The sequence below is a fragment of the Acanthopagrus latus genome, chromosome 6, assembly GCF_904848185.1.
Source record: "Acanthopagrus latus isolate v.2019 chromosome 6, fAcaLat1.1, whole genome shotgun sequence".
NCBI classification, from domain to species: domain Eukaryota; kingdom Metazoa; phylum Chordata; class Actinopteri; order Spariformes; family Sparidae; genus Acanthopagrus; species Acanthopagrus latus.
The window spans coordinates 4,770,736-4,787,338 of record NC_051044.1 but is presented as its reverse complement, the minus strand read 5'-3'; the positions used below and the strand labels follow the sequence as shown (position 1 = coordinate 4,787,338).

The window sequence follows — 16,603 nt, the reverse complement described above, 5'->3', positions numbered from 1 at the left end:
GATACCAGTATCAGTCGGGCTCGAGTCAAAACATTAAAAACTGCTAACCAAGAGAGCATTCACGTGAGCTACAGTAGCAAGGAGATGAACAAGGAGAGAAATTCACCAGGCTCCCTTATAAAATCAGTCAATTTAGCGAGTTGTTGAGTCAGGATGAACTTCATAAACTTTTTGAAGCGCTGTTTCTGATAAGATTTTAATCACTGGGGCCTTCTGTTTAGTTCGGCATATGTTACAGCCGAATTTTAATTGGTGCTAAACCCTAGTTCTTACATCCATGGTTGGAAGTTTACCAGATCTGTTGTCTGTGAGTGAATAGTTCCGTTACTTCAACCAGAGCTGATTAGACCATGTGACAAGGTGGAAAGCTGCAGAAAAATCCAGCAAGGTGATCTTGAGTTGTGATTAATGTGTCAAACTGTTTCAATAATAATAATTTTTTACACATGATCTGTTTTTATCCCAATGAACCGTGCCTGTTCCTCATATTTTACACATGCAGACCACAAATAGAATAATGTCTTGGTCACAACTTCCCAGTTGTCTTGACCACATTGACCTCTGAGGAGTTTACTGTGTGTCACTGGATGAACTTCCTCACCAGTGCCACATTTAGACTTCTGCCTGATTTTACATGATTAAAATGTGACTTTTAACAGCTTTGACTCTTCCTCACAGCAGCAGACGGTCTCTGGAGAAACTCACACCACAGCTGACTTATTCTAAACTCACAGCAAACAAAACTTGAACATCCGAGAAACGCAAGCTGGGTCTGCAAAAAAGACGTGGAATGTCTTATTTTCTTCTTCTTCTTTTTTTTTCTTCCGCCCTTCAGACCCGGTGATGATGGAGGAGGGAAAAAGGGCGACATGATTGGTGGATGCAAGCCGGTAGAGGAGAAAATGCAAGCCCCGTTGGTTTTGTTGCATCGGGGGGGTTGAAAGGTGAACGCTCCCCCCCCCCACACACACACCACCACCACTCCTCCTCGTCTTCGTCTTCTTCTTTTTTCCCCTTCAGCTCAATGACAGCAGGAGCCATCCGGGGCCGGGCGGTGCGGTGGGAAGCTTCCCCCCGGTGCGAGAAGGATTTCCCTGCGAGCGTGCGGTAAGAACAACAACAACAACAACAACAACAACAACAACAACAACAACAACGGCAGCACGTAGAATAAACAAACAGGCGAGTGTGCGTGAGTCTCACCAGGAAGGGAGACAGACAGACAGAGAGAGAGAGGAGGAGGAGGAGGAGAAGAAGAAGAAAAAAAATGTACACAATACACAATGGTGTTGCCTGGGGCTGCCGCGATAGCTCTCAGACAAACCCTGAGAGAGAGAGAGAGAGAGACTCGGCTCGTCTCTCGCCTTTTTATTTTTTGCTTGACAGCTGCGGGGCCAATGGAAACGTGCACGAGGCCAGCTGCGCTACGGCCGCAGCCAATGGAAGGATGTGAAATGCGGAGCTGCTACTGGATCCGCGCGGTAATGTTAGGCTGGCTGGCTGGCTAACAGCAGCAGCAGCCAGCCAGCAACACACCGCCGCTACTGCCTGCCGCTGCTAGCGCTGCTGCTGCTAAAACTTCCACCAAATAATAAATAAATAAATAAACTGAAAAAAAAAAAAAAAGCTGTTTGTGTGTTTTGGCTGCCGCAGTGGCCATTTTAGGTAAGAAGCGCCCTTTAACTTTTTCATGCGGCTTGTCTTTGTGTATGTGTGTAGTGTGTAGAATAGCCGTTAGTGTTGTCTAGACTAGCCGTTGGTGACAAACCGGCACAGGACTCCGGCATCCAGACTGAATAAACTCCGCGGAGCTGCTCGCTTTATGTGGATTAAATAGATATATCACGGAGTTCCTCCTCTTCCTCCTCCTCCTCCTCTGTTCATCCCTCCCCCTCCTCCTCCTCCTTCTCTTCCCTCACCCCTCCCTCCTCTCCTCACCTCCCCATCTCTCTCTCTCTCTCGCTCGCTCGCGCTCTCTCTCCTCTCTCCCCTCCCTCCCTCGCCTGCTAATTTTTTATGCATTTTTCTAAACTGTCATGGCGATTTTGTGTCCTTGGAAATAAAAAGCGCCAGTGTTTTTCGGGCTAACCGGGAGGATGTCTCGCCGGTGAGAGCGTGTGTCCGGTGTCCGGAGCAGGTGAGCAGTGAGCCGGGGAGGGTTTTTCTGTGGAGAGATGTCCCCGAGAAGGAGTTTTTAGAGGCTGTCCACACGTGTAAGGAGAGGGCTGTTATAATGTATTTACAACAGCGATGCAGTGACATTACAGAGCTAGCGGAGAGAGCTAGCTCGGTAGCAGCGGGCGCTAACATGAAATAGGACACAGTGTCTCCTTGTCTCTGTAGGTGTGTGTTGAGTGCGTGTGTTTTTTTCATCGCAAGTCGCCGTTTTGCTCGCCGGGAACTTCTTTTTTTTTGCTCCTCCGAGCTAGCTCTCCCAACTTGTGGCGATCCGGGGGCTTTCAACATTCAAGCTAGCAGTGGTGTTAGCCCCTCTGCGTCTGCTAGCGTTCGTTACAGCCAAAACCTCAAAGAGGTGTAAGCTAGGCTGTTAGCCCGCTAGCCCCCCGAAACGTTCGTAGCTATAGCAGCCAGGTATGTGTGCGGACACGTAATGAGTCACCCAGGTACGGGGTTAGTGTGTCCGTCTGTGCACACACTTTCACCTGGCCAGGTGGAAACACCCTGGGGCAACAGACAAAGGGTGTGCCAAGAGCTAACCCCAGTCATTGTGTTCTGTTTTTTTTTCTGGATAACTGCAGAAATGGTAAACATTAAAAATAAGTTCAATCTCTGAAGTTGAATAGGTTTCCAGATTATATATTGATACTCAGTGGTCAAAACTCTGCAGACTACAGGATCTTTTCTCCACACCTGCCAGGATCATGATGTCCTCCAGATTTTTTTTTCTCCCTTAAATCTAATGTATTTGACATGAATAGATTATTCTATGTGAGTGATTGCTGAAGAAGAAAAGAATATTTGGAATATCATGTGTAATTTATTGGCAAAAAAAGTGCATCAAAGTCAAACAGTGGAACAACTAATTGATTAATCAACTGATCATTTCAGCTCTAATCTTAAAGTAGACACATTGTTGTAGGGCTGGACAGGTAGCAAAGCGTAAACGATTAGTCGAGTAATTGATTAGCTGTCAACTATTGAATCAATGCTGATCTCCACAGAATTTGCCTCAAATCCTCAGTATTTGGCGTTAAGCTGCAGCTGCTCAATTAGATGTCAGCTATTTTGATAATCACTAGTTCTTCTAGGAATCTTTTAAGAAGCAACAGTTAAAATAATCTGTTTCCAGCTTGTTAAATTAGGATATTTTCTGCTTTCCTTCCTCCTCTATGACAGGGAAGTGACTATTTTTGGATTGTAAACAAACATCTGATGATGTCATCTTGAGCTGATGATGTTTTTTTGTCCTCCAGCAATATATCCTCAAATGCTCTTGATGTGGTATGAAGCTGCAACTAATCGATTAGTTGACAACTTGAAACTAAACAATTATAACTATTTTGATAATCAGTTAATCAGTCAGTCATTTTTAAAAAGAAAAAGTATATTTGATCTGACCACATAAAAGAATCAAAGGATTGAACAACTAATTGATAAATTGACTGATTATTTCAGCTCTAGTCTCAGAGTAGACACATCACTGTAGGGCTCAATAGGTAGTATAGCTACAATGATTAATTGAGAAAACGATTAGTTGTCAACTTTTAAATTAATCCCCAACTATTTTGGTAATTGATGGTAGTTATAGAAGATAAAATCATGTTTTTCCAACTTCCAACTAAATGTTTACTTTATTCTTCTGACAGTAATCACATAATCACAGTTGCACAAATTTTAAACACTAAAAATGAGTTAAAGCTCTAGTTTTTAAAGTCTAAAGTTTTCACATTATATTGAACCTTTAGAGTTTAGGCTTGTTGTCATACTGGCTGCAGGATGTTTCGCCCACACTCCTGTCAGGTGGTCGGATGTGGTCCTACACAGATTTTCTTTATTTGGCATTAAGCTGCAACTAATGGATTAGTTGTCAACTTTAAATGAACTACCAGTTATTGTTATCATCGATTAATCAGTGGGAGTAATGTTCTAATAAAGAAAGTATACTTGGCATTTAATGTTTGGCATCTTTCCATGAAATTACACAAGTGAACAACTTGCGTTACTGTGAAACTATTGAATTGATCAACAACTATTTTGATAATCGCTTTTTAAGGAGAAGTAGTTAAAATCTATGTTTTCTTTGTAGTTTTCTTTCCTCCTCTATGACAGTAAACTGAATATTTTTGGATTGTAAACAAAACAAAACATTTGAGGACATCATCTTGAGCTTTGGGAAACACTGAGAATCAACATTGTTCCCCATTTTCTGACATTTTGTAGACAAGCAACTTTCTGATTAATGGAGAAAACAATAGACAGATTATTTGACAATGAACATGATCCTCTAAAAATCTGGATTTGTAGATGAGGAAACTTCCTCCTGCCTCCTAATTTCCTTTCCTCTGTCTAATCTGTAAGTGAGGCCTTTGTTTTGTGATGTACTGGAAGGTTGCTGGTTCAGTTCTCAAGATTTCCTGTGTAGTTTCAGGATGACATGGTTTCATCACCAGGCGGCATGGTGACCCAGTGTGTTGGTGTGTCTGTCCTCCCACAGCACTATAAGACATGTGGCTGAGGCTATTTGAAGACTCTAATGAATGTGTCTGTCTGCCTACTTGTTCACTCATTTTTGTGCCTGTTTGCAGAACTGCTGCTGCACTTTGACTCCATCATTAAGTTGCTTCTGCGAGGAAAACTTTTGCCCCCTTCTTAGTTGAGATAGCAGTGTACTTTGTTATATGTACTGGTACTATGCATTAGTTCTGCTTTATAACACTGATTCAAAAATAAACTTATGTGGGACTATGTTCTTCATATGGATGCAGGATAAAAACTTGATGGCAGATGTTTTCAGCTGGTGTTTGTAGATGAAACACTGACCAACTGATCATATAACCCACGTTGCTAGTGTTGGTAATAAACACGTGACAGTTTTGTCACAGCACACCTTCACTGTACTCATGACTGATTGGGTAATAATAAGGTGAATGTTTTCAGTAGCAATACTAACACTCAGTTTTCAAAAGATTAAGACCACAGATAACTGTGTGTGCATTTTTCAAAAACCCTCTTATGATAATTTTTAGGATGCAAACAACCTTTTTCAATTGTGTTGACAGTGTAACAGCTGACATCTTTCAGGATCCACCTGTTGTATGGAAATGCCATGGCAAAGATGCTCCAGCATATTCTGACTAAACAAGTATCATCTGTTATGTACATTTGAATTGAAGTAATAGTTGCATATAATGTAATAATTAATCAGGACAGATTCTCATGAGAAGTGACATCTACACTCCATGGCCTCTTTGTTAGGTACTTCTATAGAATGAGTTGCTGTTCAAATACAACATTTGTGCCACATAATCTACGTTTAGGAAGATCCTAATGTTCAGTTATTCGATTTGGTGACATCGTCATGCTTCAAATCAACCATCTGTTTATTATTGGGGTCGTAGTGAGTGGTGGTGTTGCACTGGACTTTATTATGCCGACATGTGTTTCCAATATTGTTTTTTTACCCTCCTCCCATTACAACGCAGTCCAGTTCAACATCGCTGCAAAGTGCAACCTCAGTATTATACACAGAGTTTAATGAAAAGCTCTCCGACAGTAATAATGAAAACTGAACATTGATTTCTTTGTATAAGTAGAATTCATGGATGAGTTGTTGTATTGATTGTTTGAGTTTTCAGGTGCAAAGTATTCCAGGTATATTTTGGTTTATAAATCACTGGTTGAAACTTTACACATGATTGTTCTGCAGGGAATTTAAAAACTGCCTGTTTCAGCATCAAAGTGATGACAGAAGTTATGACTTATTGATATAAAGGGCACTGATGATAAAGCACAAAAAAACCCCAAACCCCAGCTAATCTTAACTGCCAACTTTTTAATGTCTTACAAATAATTTAATACAACTTGATGATAATCAGCTAGATTGTTGTTCAGGGTTTTGTAGGCATGCTCTGTCTGCGCACTGAATGACTAATCACAATTTTACTTTGAGCAGACTTCATTGTTACCGATTTATGAAGGAAAAACAGTTGCTGTGTGTGCCCTAGTTCCATACTACATATTAACTGATATCAGTCGAATGTCATACAAACTGCCACTTAAAGGGACAATTCAACTGTAAAACTAAAATGCATATTTTTCCATGCACTTCTGGAGTTTCGGAGATGTCTGTCCAGCATCATGGAAGTACATGGCACTCTTTCCTGAAATCGTGACCCGGTTTCTCAAGATAAGAGGGACTATTTACTTTCGACCAAACCACGCCAGCCAGCTGTGTCACCGCTTGTGTCTTAGCTAGCTTAGTTAGCTAATCTATTGTTCATGAGTTGATACATGCTTGCTTCCTCTCGGTCATATGGTTGGCGGGTGTAGTGAGAAAAATAGTTCCCCTATGAAACTGCTCACAACAAGGTCTGCAGATGAACTTGAGCAACCAGATCATGATTTCCTTCAATATAGGCACATTATTAACTTACACAAGTTATTATTTGGTTTTCTGAGGAGTTCCTGTAGCTGTTTCCATCCACAGGTAGTCTTAATCATTTGCAGCTGTGATTATCTCATTTGTTCATTGCACAGCGGGAGAAGAGTGTACATCAGCAACATATTAATCAATACAATCATCATGTCTCTCAGAATGGCTGTTTTGAGGACACTTAATGTTTTCTTCTTACCAATGTTAACACATACAGACAAAAAGACTATCTTAAATTAGTGCGCAGTATGGATTTGGGACACAACTTAAGAATGGCTGACTGATTAAGAGGAGAAACGGTGAATTAATCAAAAAGATTTGTCGCTCGTGGAATTAATGCTTCGTCTTCTATTTTTTAAGGACAAGACATAGAAAAGATTGTCTGGAGCAAGTGCAGGTACTTTTGTTAATCCACCACAAGGCAACATAGTGACTGATTTATTTATATAACTTTCTATTTTACTTTCCATTTTACAGTACACGTAGTTCTGCTTTATGTATCTAATCCAAACCAACTAATGTCATATGATGCCATCAAACACCTTTTGTTTCCAGAAAACAACAGGTTCGTGTGAGGTTATGCAAACTTGTAAGGTACACGATCAAGAAAAAACTTAGAGCATCATGCAATATCTCGCAGACATCATCCTTTCATTACAGGGTCACAGGTTCAGCTGCAGGTGATTGCGCTGCCAGGTGGCTGTGTCAAAAGTTGAACTTGAATACCCAGAAAATTCTGTAAAAGTGACGCAAAGTTCACACAGAATGTTTCACCCCGGTAGACGTGAGGTTTTTTGATGCTTTCAGGCAAAAGATACCAGTGGGATTAGATGCACACACACTGCTGTTAAGAAGATGGTGTGTTATTTTTTTTTTCATCCTCAGTTTGTCACATCTGTGGGTTGAGATGGATTAAATTAGTTTTTTAGCAGACGGGGTGAATCTTAATGTAGAGTCTCATTCAGTGTCAGTTGGCATCTGTATTAGTTGGGATGGAATTTCTTCCTATTGTCTTTGTCTTTTAGGCTGAGGAGGCACCTGAACATTTACATAAAAATGTGAGTCTAATGGATGTTGGATGATGTATTGTCCTAGGAAAAATATTTCAATAAACAATGTTATTCAGTCATTTTAACGCCATTTTATGTCACTGATATAGTGATAATATAGTTACGACAATAATATTGCAATTACAGCGTTTCAAAAGGGCAATAACCACTCAGTTCATGATATTTAGACATTTGTCTATGACATAAATAAAATAAAAACTCTTGTAATGGTAGGGAAAACCCTTCTGGTTATTCTGGCATCACATTGTCGACAAACATGCATGTCAACACAATGGGCAATATCGAGGTCAGCAAAATTGATTGAGGTCATGTACATACATAGATGAGTGGATAAGACGTGCAAGAAAACAGTAAGGTAATTATTGTGACAGGCCTGAGTTCAGCTACAGAACTTAACATCTGTTCTAGTTAAAGGTTACCCAGAATTGTCCCGTAGCTCAGTTATAGAGGAATTTGAATACTAGTGGCGGTATGATGTTGACTGAATTCAGTCTGGCTGTGTCTTCTTTGATTAAGCCTCATCATGATGACTCAATAAGAAGAATCAGTTAACTTGTGAGGTGTGTTTATTTCAAGATCTTCTTACAGATCCCACAGTGTACAGGTGAGAAAGTGCCAAACTGTTTGGCATATTGTGAGAGCACCAGTGTGAGTTCATTTTATTAACTGTTTAAAAATCTTTAAACGGAAAGAGAGCGGAAATAATTTGTTGAATAATTGATTGACAGCAGTTTTGATGATCACTTATTGTTATTTTGACATTTTCAAGGAAAAGAAACAACATTCACTGGTGTTTTGGAATCATAAGCCTGTAATACTATGTGTTTTTGATGCAGTCATCAAACAAATTATGCTATTTAAAGATGGATGTTTTTGTTTTAAAGATAAAAACAAATAAGCATGAACACGTCTCCACCTCCGTGTGCATGTGTGTGGCAGTCAATCAGTTAGTGTTCAGACCAAGGTTTGTGGTGCAGTGTAACCATTTGTCAAAAATTTCATTTCCTGCTGAGGAACTTAATACAAAATATTTATTTCAACCTGCTTGAGATCATTTTAGGTTCCTTGAATGTAAAATATTTGTATGTCTTTGCTTAAAAGCAGTCTTTGTTAACTTCAATGAATACCGTCTAGCACTTTTTTAAAGAAACATTATGCTGATTTCCATTCTGGATCTCTGGTGAAAACTCTAAAAAAAAAAAAATATCTGCAGATTCTGTTTGCGTCTGCTTATTGGTCTCACACAGCTGGACCTTTCTCCACAACACTGTTAGTGATGGAGAACAGTCTGGCTGCATCAATTCCTATTTTGGTGCCTTGCCAAAATAGTGTTGGGGCAGATTTATTTTGCATAGGTGGAGCCGAGCTCTGTTACTAAAATTTCTTAATTTAGAGGAGAAGGTAACAACTGCTAGCTTGTTAAAGTTTGTACTGTTAGTGACCAGGTTAGGGTTGGAGCAGTAGATCCCAAACCTTTTCTGCAGGCTCTCCCTTCTTTAGAGAACAATATTTTCAAGCCCCCACCCCTCGTCTTTTGCTTGCAGACTCCCTTAGAAAATATTTAAAATATTGTAATTAATAACAAAATGCAACTTCAGTGTGACATCTCACTGAACAAACAAAATAAGGAACAAGTCACCCTTCAGAGTGTAAGCATTGAAAGTGCAGCATCCTCTCCAGATTTTCACCTCGTAACAGCGTTCGTTGCTTTAAAGACATTTTTCTTAAACAAACAAACAAAAAAAAAACATGAACATTTTCCTGGCAAGAAATCTGCTGGCGAAGCCGAGGGCAAGATATTGCTTCCCATATTTCCTTGGCTTTGTTTTGGTAGTTGTGGACGATTGGTGATGATTCATCGTCTGCTTTACGTTTACCGGGGAGTCCTGTCACAAACATGTTCATGCTTTGCTAGCGGTGCAGAACCAGGTCTCGCCTCGCCGGGCTCCCCCCTCCTGTTGTAGCTCCCCCACTTTGGGAACAACTGGTTTAGGGTAACTTGACTGTAGGTTGCTAGCTTTAAGGATGGTGTTGTTTCCTGTAAGGATTTTAAAAAGCTAACGTGGAGATAGCTGACTGAAATGCTGTATTTGGCCTGTGGCAGGTTTATATCCACAGTGATATTGTAAAGAAACAATAACTGCGTGTAGGTTTCATCTGTAAGCTGCAAGTCTTTCACCGTAAACGTAGTAACTTAGACATTGGCTTCAGTGTGATGATTTGGTTCAATGGATGGAAAAAGCTGGGGGATTCAGTTGTGACCTTTAAATATAGCACACTATAGTCTAAATATGTCAATGTCACAGTAGCAGCGGACTAGGTCAGCTGGATGAAAGAAGGAGAAATGTGTCAGCGGGCAGGAGATGCTGCAGAGGTGGAGATTTTGAGGTGATTGGTGATTTTAATCTAATTAATATGAGAAGTCTGACTGTGTTGTAACGCGGGCTGCCTCTCACAACACTGTCCGCTCCTTTGTTTGTTCCCTCGTGGGAGCGTCGTACAGCTGAAGCAGGGACGGAGCGAGGAGGAGCTGTGTTCCATTTTAAAGATGCACTCCCCACTCCGTGCATGCAAACACACACACACACACACACACACACACACACACACACGCTTGTAAGGAACGCGGCTATATTTTGTTGTGATTTTAGCACAGCCGGCTGCTCCTCCCCTTCCCTCTTTAGTGAGTCGTCTCCTGACGATTCTCAGCCGCAGTAACCGTGAGGCTCCTCTGCTCTTTTGTGCAAGCAAGGGCAAGTGATTGAGCGACGGAAATAAGGTCATTGAAAAGTGAATGGGTCTGTGGCTGAGACAGCCAGGAAGGATTTCTGTCTGTGGCTGCTGAGTAAAGTCTGCTGTAGCACCCACTTTTACAGGGGATAAAAATTCATCCTGGAGGCTGTTTATTCTGGAAGTGATTAAATCGGCAATACTTAAAACTGCTAATTGGATTTATAGCGTGCAAAAATCCCCATAAATGACAAATGTTTTATCTGAAATAGATCTGCTGCTCAAATATGTTTTAATTATTGATTAATCTCGTCATTATTCCACGGGCTGGCATATAAAATTGTCAGAAAATAGTGGAAAATGGCTGTCACATCTTTTTATGACCCCAGGGTGTCTTCACATTTCTCGTATTGTCTGACCAACAATACTGATTTAAATTCCCATTGATATAAAACGGAGCAATTGAGAAAATCCTTACTTTTCAGAAGTTTGAGCCTGAGAACATTAAATATATATTTGCTGTTTTCTCTTCTTCTCTGTTCCAGTAAACTGATATTTGCATTGTGGACAAAACAAGACAATTTGCGGATGCCATTTTGAGCTTTGGGAAATGCTGATTTTTCTGATGGTTCACAGACGATCAATGGAGGAAATAACTGACAGACTTCTGGACAGTGAATATGATCATTAGTTGTAGCTCTAGAACATTGTTGGAACCATTATGTTAAATATCAGTGAGGATATTTCAGAGTCTGATGGAACCTTGAAATTTGGGAGCTGATACCGATTTTAATAAATCGATTTATTGGCTGATGTACACAAAATGTTTGCACTGTGCGCTCTAATGTCGTTATCAAACACTTGACAAAGAGAGTTTAACAGTAAAATGTATTGTCCAAAATAACATCAGTGCCCTGGAACAGTAAACTTGACTGGGAATATTATCATTTTAAATGACCCCAAAAATGTTTTTTTTTTTTTCCTCTGTATTATGATCACTTAACAAATAGAGATTTCAATTCGGCACATAGCGGACAACAGTAAACCAATTCCAATATATCTGTGATAAGCTGATATTGATATGTAATAATCAGTAATATTGGCCATTTTGATAGTTTATCTTAAATGTAATGATATAGTAATAATAAGATTTAGTAAATCGTCGAAACATGTATGCATGTACGTGTGTGACTGTTGAGTGTCTCTGTTTTGTAGATTTCAGACATGGTCTTCCTTGTCCACGTGCACTACTGTGTGTGTATGTTTGTGTGAGAGTGTGTCTTTGTGTTGTTCCACATAAGGCTGCAAAGTGAGTGAGCGAGCAGCAGACGGTTGTTTCATTTCTGAAAACTGCTCTTGCATCAATATTCATGGGTGACAGGTGTGTTGGGATAAAACAACTTGGCACAAAGCTTGAAAAAAGCCTCCACACGCTGTCGTCCTCACTTAGATTTAACTGCTTTCGTTTGTTGGGGGTTTCGAAGAGAGCAGGAAGTCCAGACCTCCTTTACCACGCCGTTTCCCTTTTCTGACACAAAAATTATTTTAAGACCACAGTGTTTTTAGTACATTCGCCGTCAGGGCAATAAAGCATTTCAAGCATCTCATTTTTAGGGTTTGAGAGGAAGTTTATTCTGCTGTATCACTTGTTGTAGCACCTAGATGGGCACTGACTGAATGACTTTAAGATATGCTGTATTTCATCTGGTGAGATTCAGAGTGAAGCCAGAGTGTGCAGTGGTGTTGGTCTGTACGTTGGGGTGCGGTGGGTGGGTATTGAATCTCTTTGTCATATTTAAAGGTCATTTTAAAGCATTTAAATGACATTAGATAGCCATCCTTAAACTTGGAGTGACAGTTAGGATGAGGGTAAGAGGTGGTGACGTGCAGGAAGGCTGTGTGCGACGTGCCAGAAAGCCTTGCACCCTGGGAATGAGACTGGCATGAGTTAACTGACTATGGTTAAGGGATTTAGTGTTTGCTAGAGTGCTTGAGAAATCATGGGTAGCATCATTAATGTTGTGTAAGTTAAACTTTTTTTAAAATGTATATTTGCTAATAATATCTTGGATTTAAAGTTTATCTCAGACAAATTAAGGCTTACGACGAAATGAAAACCTCCAGTAATCTGATGGCCATCCTGCAGAAACTCTGAAGAATGTTTTAGGGGTCGAGGACCCTGCGTTGCAGAGCCAGGACTCAGGGACCTGACAGACTAGGTGTTTGTAGCCTTAGGTGTTGCAGTGTGTCCTGTAGCCTGTTGGCCCTAGTCGGCGGCTTTTTGGACGATCAAGCATATAGAATTGACGGCAGAGCTTTTAGTGAGAGAGTTGGCTGTTTAGCCAAGCCAATCTGTACACAGCAACAGAAACGGAAAAAGAAAGAGAAGTCCCCTTGAGTCTGTCGCTGTAGTATCCATAATTTCACCTTTTTCAGCCCAGTTTCACCAGTTTTCCACTCAGCCTCTTCACCAGTGCAACTTGCAGCTTTTTAAAATTTTTTATCAGACATGTCCTAGATTAGAAGGGACTACGTTAGTGAGAGCTTGTAAAAATCCCTGTTTTATCACAATAGTTGGCTGTCAGCTGTTGTCTTTGTGGTGTGTTCAAGTGAAGCTTTTTTGGCCACGACACAGGCGACATGAGGTGATGCAACAGTCAGCCTTCATCCCCTCTAGTTCTTGTGGTTTGATTTGGGTCTGGTGTCTTATTAGTTTGTAGCACTCAGTAGGTGTTTATCATTTCCTTTTGATGGAGCAGCGACCCAGGGAAAAATACTGATGGCCTTTTCTGACCCCATTCCATACGTTCCTTGTTCAAACACTCCGGAAATATAGATAATTTTTTTGTGCCCCGTTTCCCCAAATCACATGTCCTTTCCGTTAACGGGAACAGTGAGAATCTTTCACACCCAAAAATGACTTTAGCCACGTGTGCAGGAAACAAAGGAATCCAAACAGACTTAATTAAACACAGATACGGTCTGTTCTTGTGCTGAGGCAGTTTATTTGCTAAATATAACATGATGTGATTGGGGAAGTATTATGTTTATTAGCTTTCCTAAAATAAAATGCTTGATAGTGAAGTCAAAAGACAGAAGCAGCAAACGGTATCATAAGGAAAAGCTTGACTACAGACTGACATCGCATTGATATGGAGCAGTAAACAATAGTTCTAGTTAGTGCATTAATAGATTTGTGGTTTTAAAAGTACTGTACACAACACAAAAGTACACAAACTCATTCCTTGATTGACAAATTGCACGTCATTTAGTGTCTCCATGGCAACAGGAGATGAAGTGACGGCGGTGTGATGCTGTGTTGTCCTGTTTTCATACTGGTTCACTCTCGCTCTGTGTTCACTTTCACTCCGTGCCCTCCACATGACGCATCCTCCCACATGACAGACTTAACGCATCACACTGGCCCCGCCTCTCAGCGTACACACTCCAGTGTTGGTGTTGGTGGGTTTGGAGGGGGGGGGGTGTGTGGAGTGTCCCACATACCCCAAAGCATCCGGCTTAGAAGCGTGTTTTAGTCACCATTTCTCAGAGATCACCTGATCACCTTATTTGATGGCATGAAGATTACATTCATGTTGGTAGTGCTCTTTTTTTCTTTCTTTTTTTTTTTTACCACCAATCATGCCCCATTTTCATGTATTTGTGTGTTTACAGCTCTGGTGTGTATGAGCAGGTTTGTATGAAGAAATTAATTGACACATTAATCACAGACGGAGTGTTGTCTTCACTTGCAAATAATCACCTTGTCGTGAGTGTTTGCTTTGAGGATTAGGTGTCACATGTTTAAAGATGGCTGTTCTGATTCTGGTCCAAAGTCGTGTGCAGGTGCTGCAGTTATCCTTAATGGTGCAGTGAGACAGGTGATGGGTGTGCTACTGCAGAGCAGTGTACCACGGATGCCATTTTATCATCCATGTGTTAAGCAGCATCAGAGTACTCTGCTGAATGTCATGTACTGAGTGTACAAAATGTGAGGAGCACCTGCTGTTTCCACGAAGCACAGTGAAGCTAGTGACCTGCTGTTGACATCACCTGCTTCAGCTTTCTAGTGTAGAATTTGATGAGGATTAGAAAGTAAAAAAATAAAATGAATGAATGATGGAGCGAGTGTGGAGCAGTGGCAGAGGAAAACACATTCAGGGTTTGAGACTAACGGTGTCCTGTCATCCCGGGCAAAATATAAAATATGTTTGGGGTGAACAGGGAATTTCCTCGAGGCACTTCCTTTAATGTTGTGGCTGATCAGTGTATTCCCATAGCGCTGTATCAGTGCTATAGCATTGGGTACTGACTAGATACTCAGCGTGATATCGATTACAAATTTGAGCCGTTAAAATCCAAAGTGTAGTCAACGTGCCATCAACAGGGAAGGCACCATATCTCTTTCACTAATAACTCCACACTGTGAGCAACAAATCTGTGTTGAAGTTCACAGGAGGTAAGTATACAGCAGTTATGGCATCTTCTGGCTTTATTTTGAAAAGAAAATGTATGGTGTAGTGTGGGAAATGTAGTGAATTGGTCTGATTTAGTGCTACGTTTCTGCAGTTTGTGCAGCTGGACTGTCAGAGATTGCGAGACGAAAATATAATCTATCGCGATATCTGGGCAGGACATTATGGTGTGGCTTTGTGTGCAAACAGCTTTTTTTGAGCTAACCATGAGAAAGGTTTGAAGTTAAAAGTGCTTTGAATGCTCATACCTTTTTAAAACTTGGAACCTTGGACTTTACTTGCATCAGTTGTGTCTAAAAGTAATCAAAACTCCCAAGGTAACTGATCTGTTGCCTAAAAAGTAGTAATAAAATCTTTAAACCAGGATCGCCCAATTGGGAGCTCACGGGCCATGAATGACTGATTATTTATTATAATCAGAGCACGGTGGGCAGAGTGACACTTTGTACAATAAGTCTGTTAATCAAGGATCTTATCTCATCGTAACACTTTAATTTAATACCTGTTGTATTGTTAAATTCAGATTAGGCACTCCCAAGAGAAGACATTTTGGCAATTCTGCCCTAAACAAATTTCTTACCTGGATTAAAATCTAATTAAGTTATGCTTGGCACCTTCCCTAAAATGTTGAGCTTGTATTATCAGTATGTAAACTTTACACACAGCTGCTGTCTGACTGTTGACTGCTTCTTGTTTGTGCATCACTTTGTGTATGCACAAGTTTTTTCACATGCCTTTTCAAAACTGACATAGGTTGTTGGGCAGCCAGCCTTATATTCGGATAGAGGAGCCGTCTTTGCCGGCGTATACTTTAGAGCCGGTTAAAACAGCTGCAAAACGAACATCTGTCTCCCTCATTTGATGGTAAAGTGCACATAATCCATGTAAAGCCGCAGAGATGCTTCTGTTATTCTTACAGAGAAGTTTGTGCTCCAGGGTGTGTTGATGAATGCTCTCCACTAACACCACGTGATTTTACTTTTTGTATTTTAGATTTTGCAACCAAACACTGTTACATAATGTCTTTAGATATCTGGAAGATGTTGTGAAGTTATCGTCAACACTGCCTCTCGTCTTCCACAGAAAGAAATGTGTGGAATGGATTTGTTCCTCCCCGACTCTACAGCACACTGCCTTTTTTTTTTGTTTCTCTTTTTATTTTACACAGTAAATTGTAGAGAGTGAGTTGTAAAATGAATTTAGTTACCTCTGACTCTGGTGCTGTGTTGCACCTGTTCTGTGCCTGTATTGTTAGACTACAGTGTCAGCACCCTGAGGTTTTCTAAAGGAATACTGCAAAGTGCACTGTGTTCCTGTTTGTGTCGAAGAGGATTTTTAGAAGCATCTTTGGCAATGAAAGCAGCCTTTACCAGCTATGTTTTGATAAGGCAAAATATAATGATGTAATATATAGTAATACTGAATAGATCCACAAACTTACATTGATTAAAGTTGCCGCGTGTAGACCTGTACCTGTACATGTTATTATTTTGGTCAGAGGGAATCGATGTAGGCAAATTCGAATATCATGGTGTCCGGATGTAAGTTGCATGTAGGTCACCTGCCTCGGGATCAGATTTTATATCGCACATCTTTGTGGTCCAGATAGAAACTGGGAAAACATGTGACTCATTGCAGATTTTTGCTGCTTACTGATTAAGAAACATTAGATCTGTTTCTGATCGCAGAGGGGGGAAAATAAACTGAATTGAGAT

At 40.5% G+C, this 16,603-nt stretch overlaps 1 protein-coding gene across 6 annotated transcripts in view; it reads left to right on the top strand.

The window, feature by feature from the left end:
- The first annotated feature begins 1,004 nt into the window (after positions 1 to 1,004).
- The window catches only part of chd6 (chromodomain helicase DNA binding protein 6), a 98,429-nt gene continuing 82,830 nt past the window's right edge, over positions 1,005 to 16,603 (top strand). For 2 of the 6 annotated variants that reach the window (XM_037100239.1, XM_037100236.1), the window contains exon 1: positions 1,751 to 2,137. The gene's annotated coding sequence lies outside the window, so the exon portion shown is untranslated. The other 4 variants (XM_037100237.1, XM_037100238.1, XM_037100241.1 and 1 more) reach the window with 4 other exon arrangements.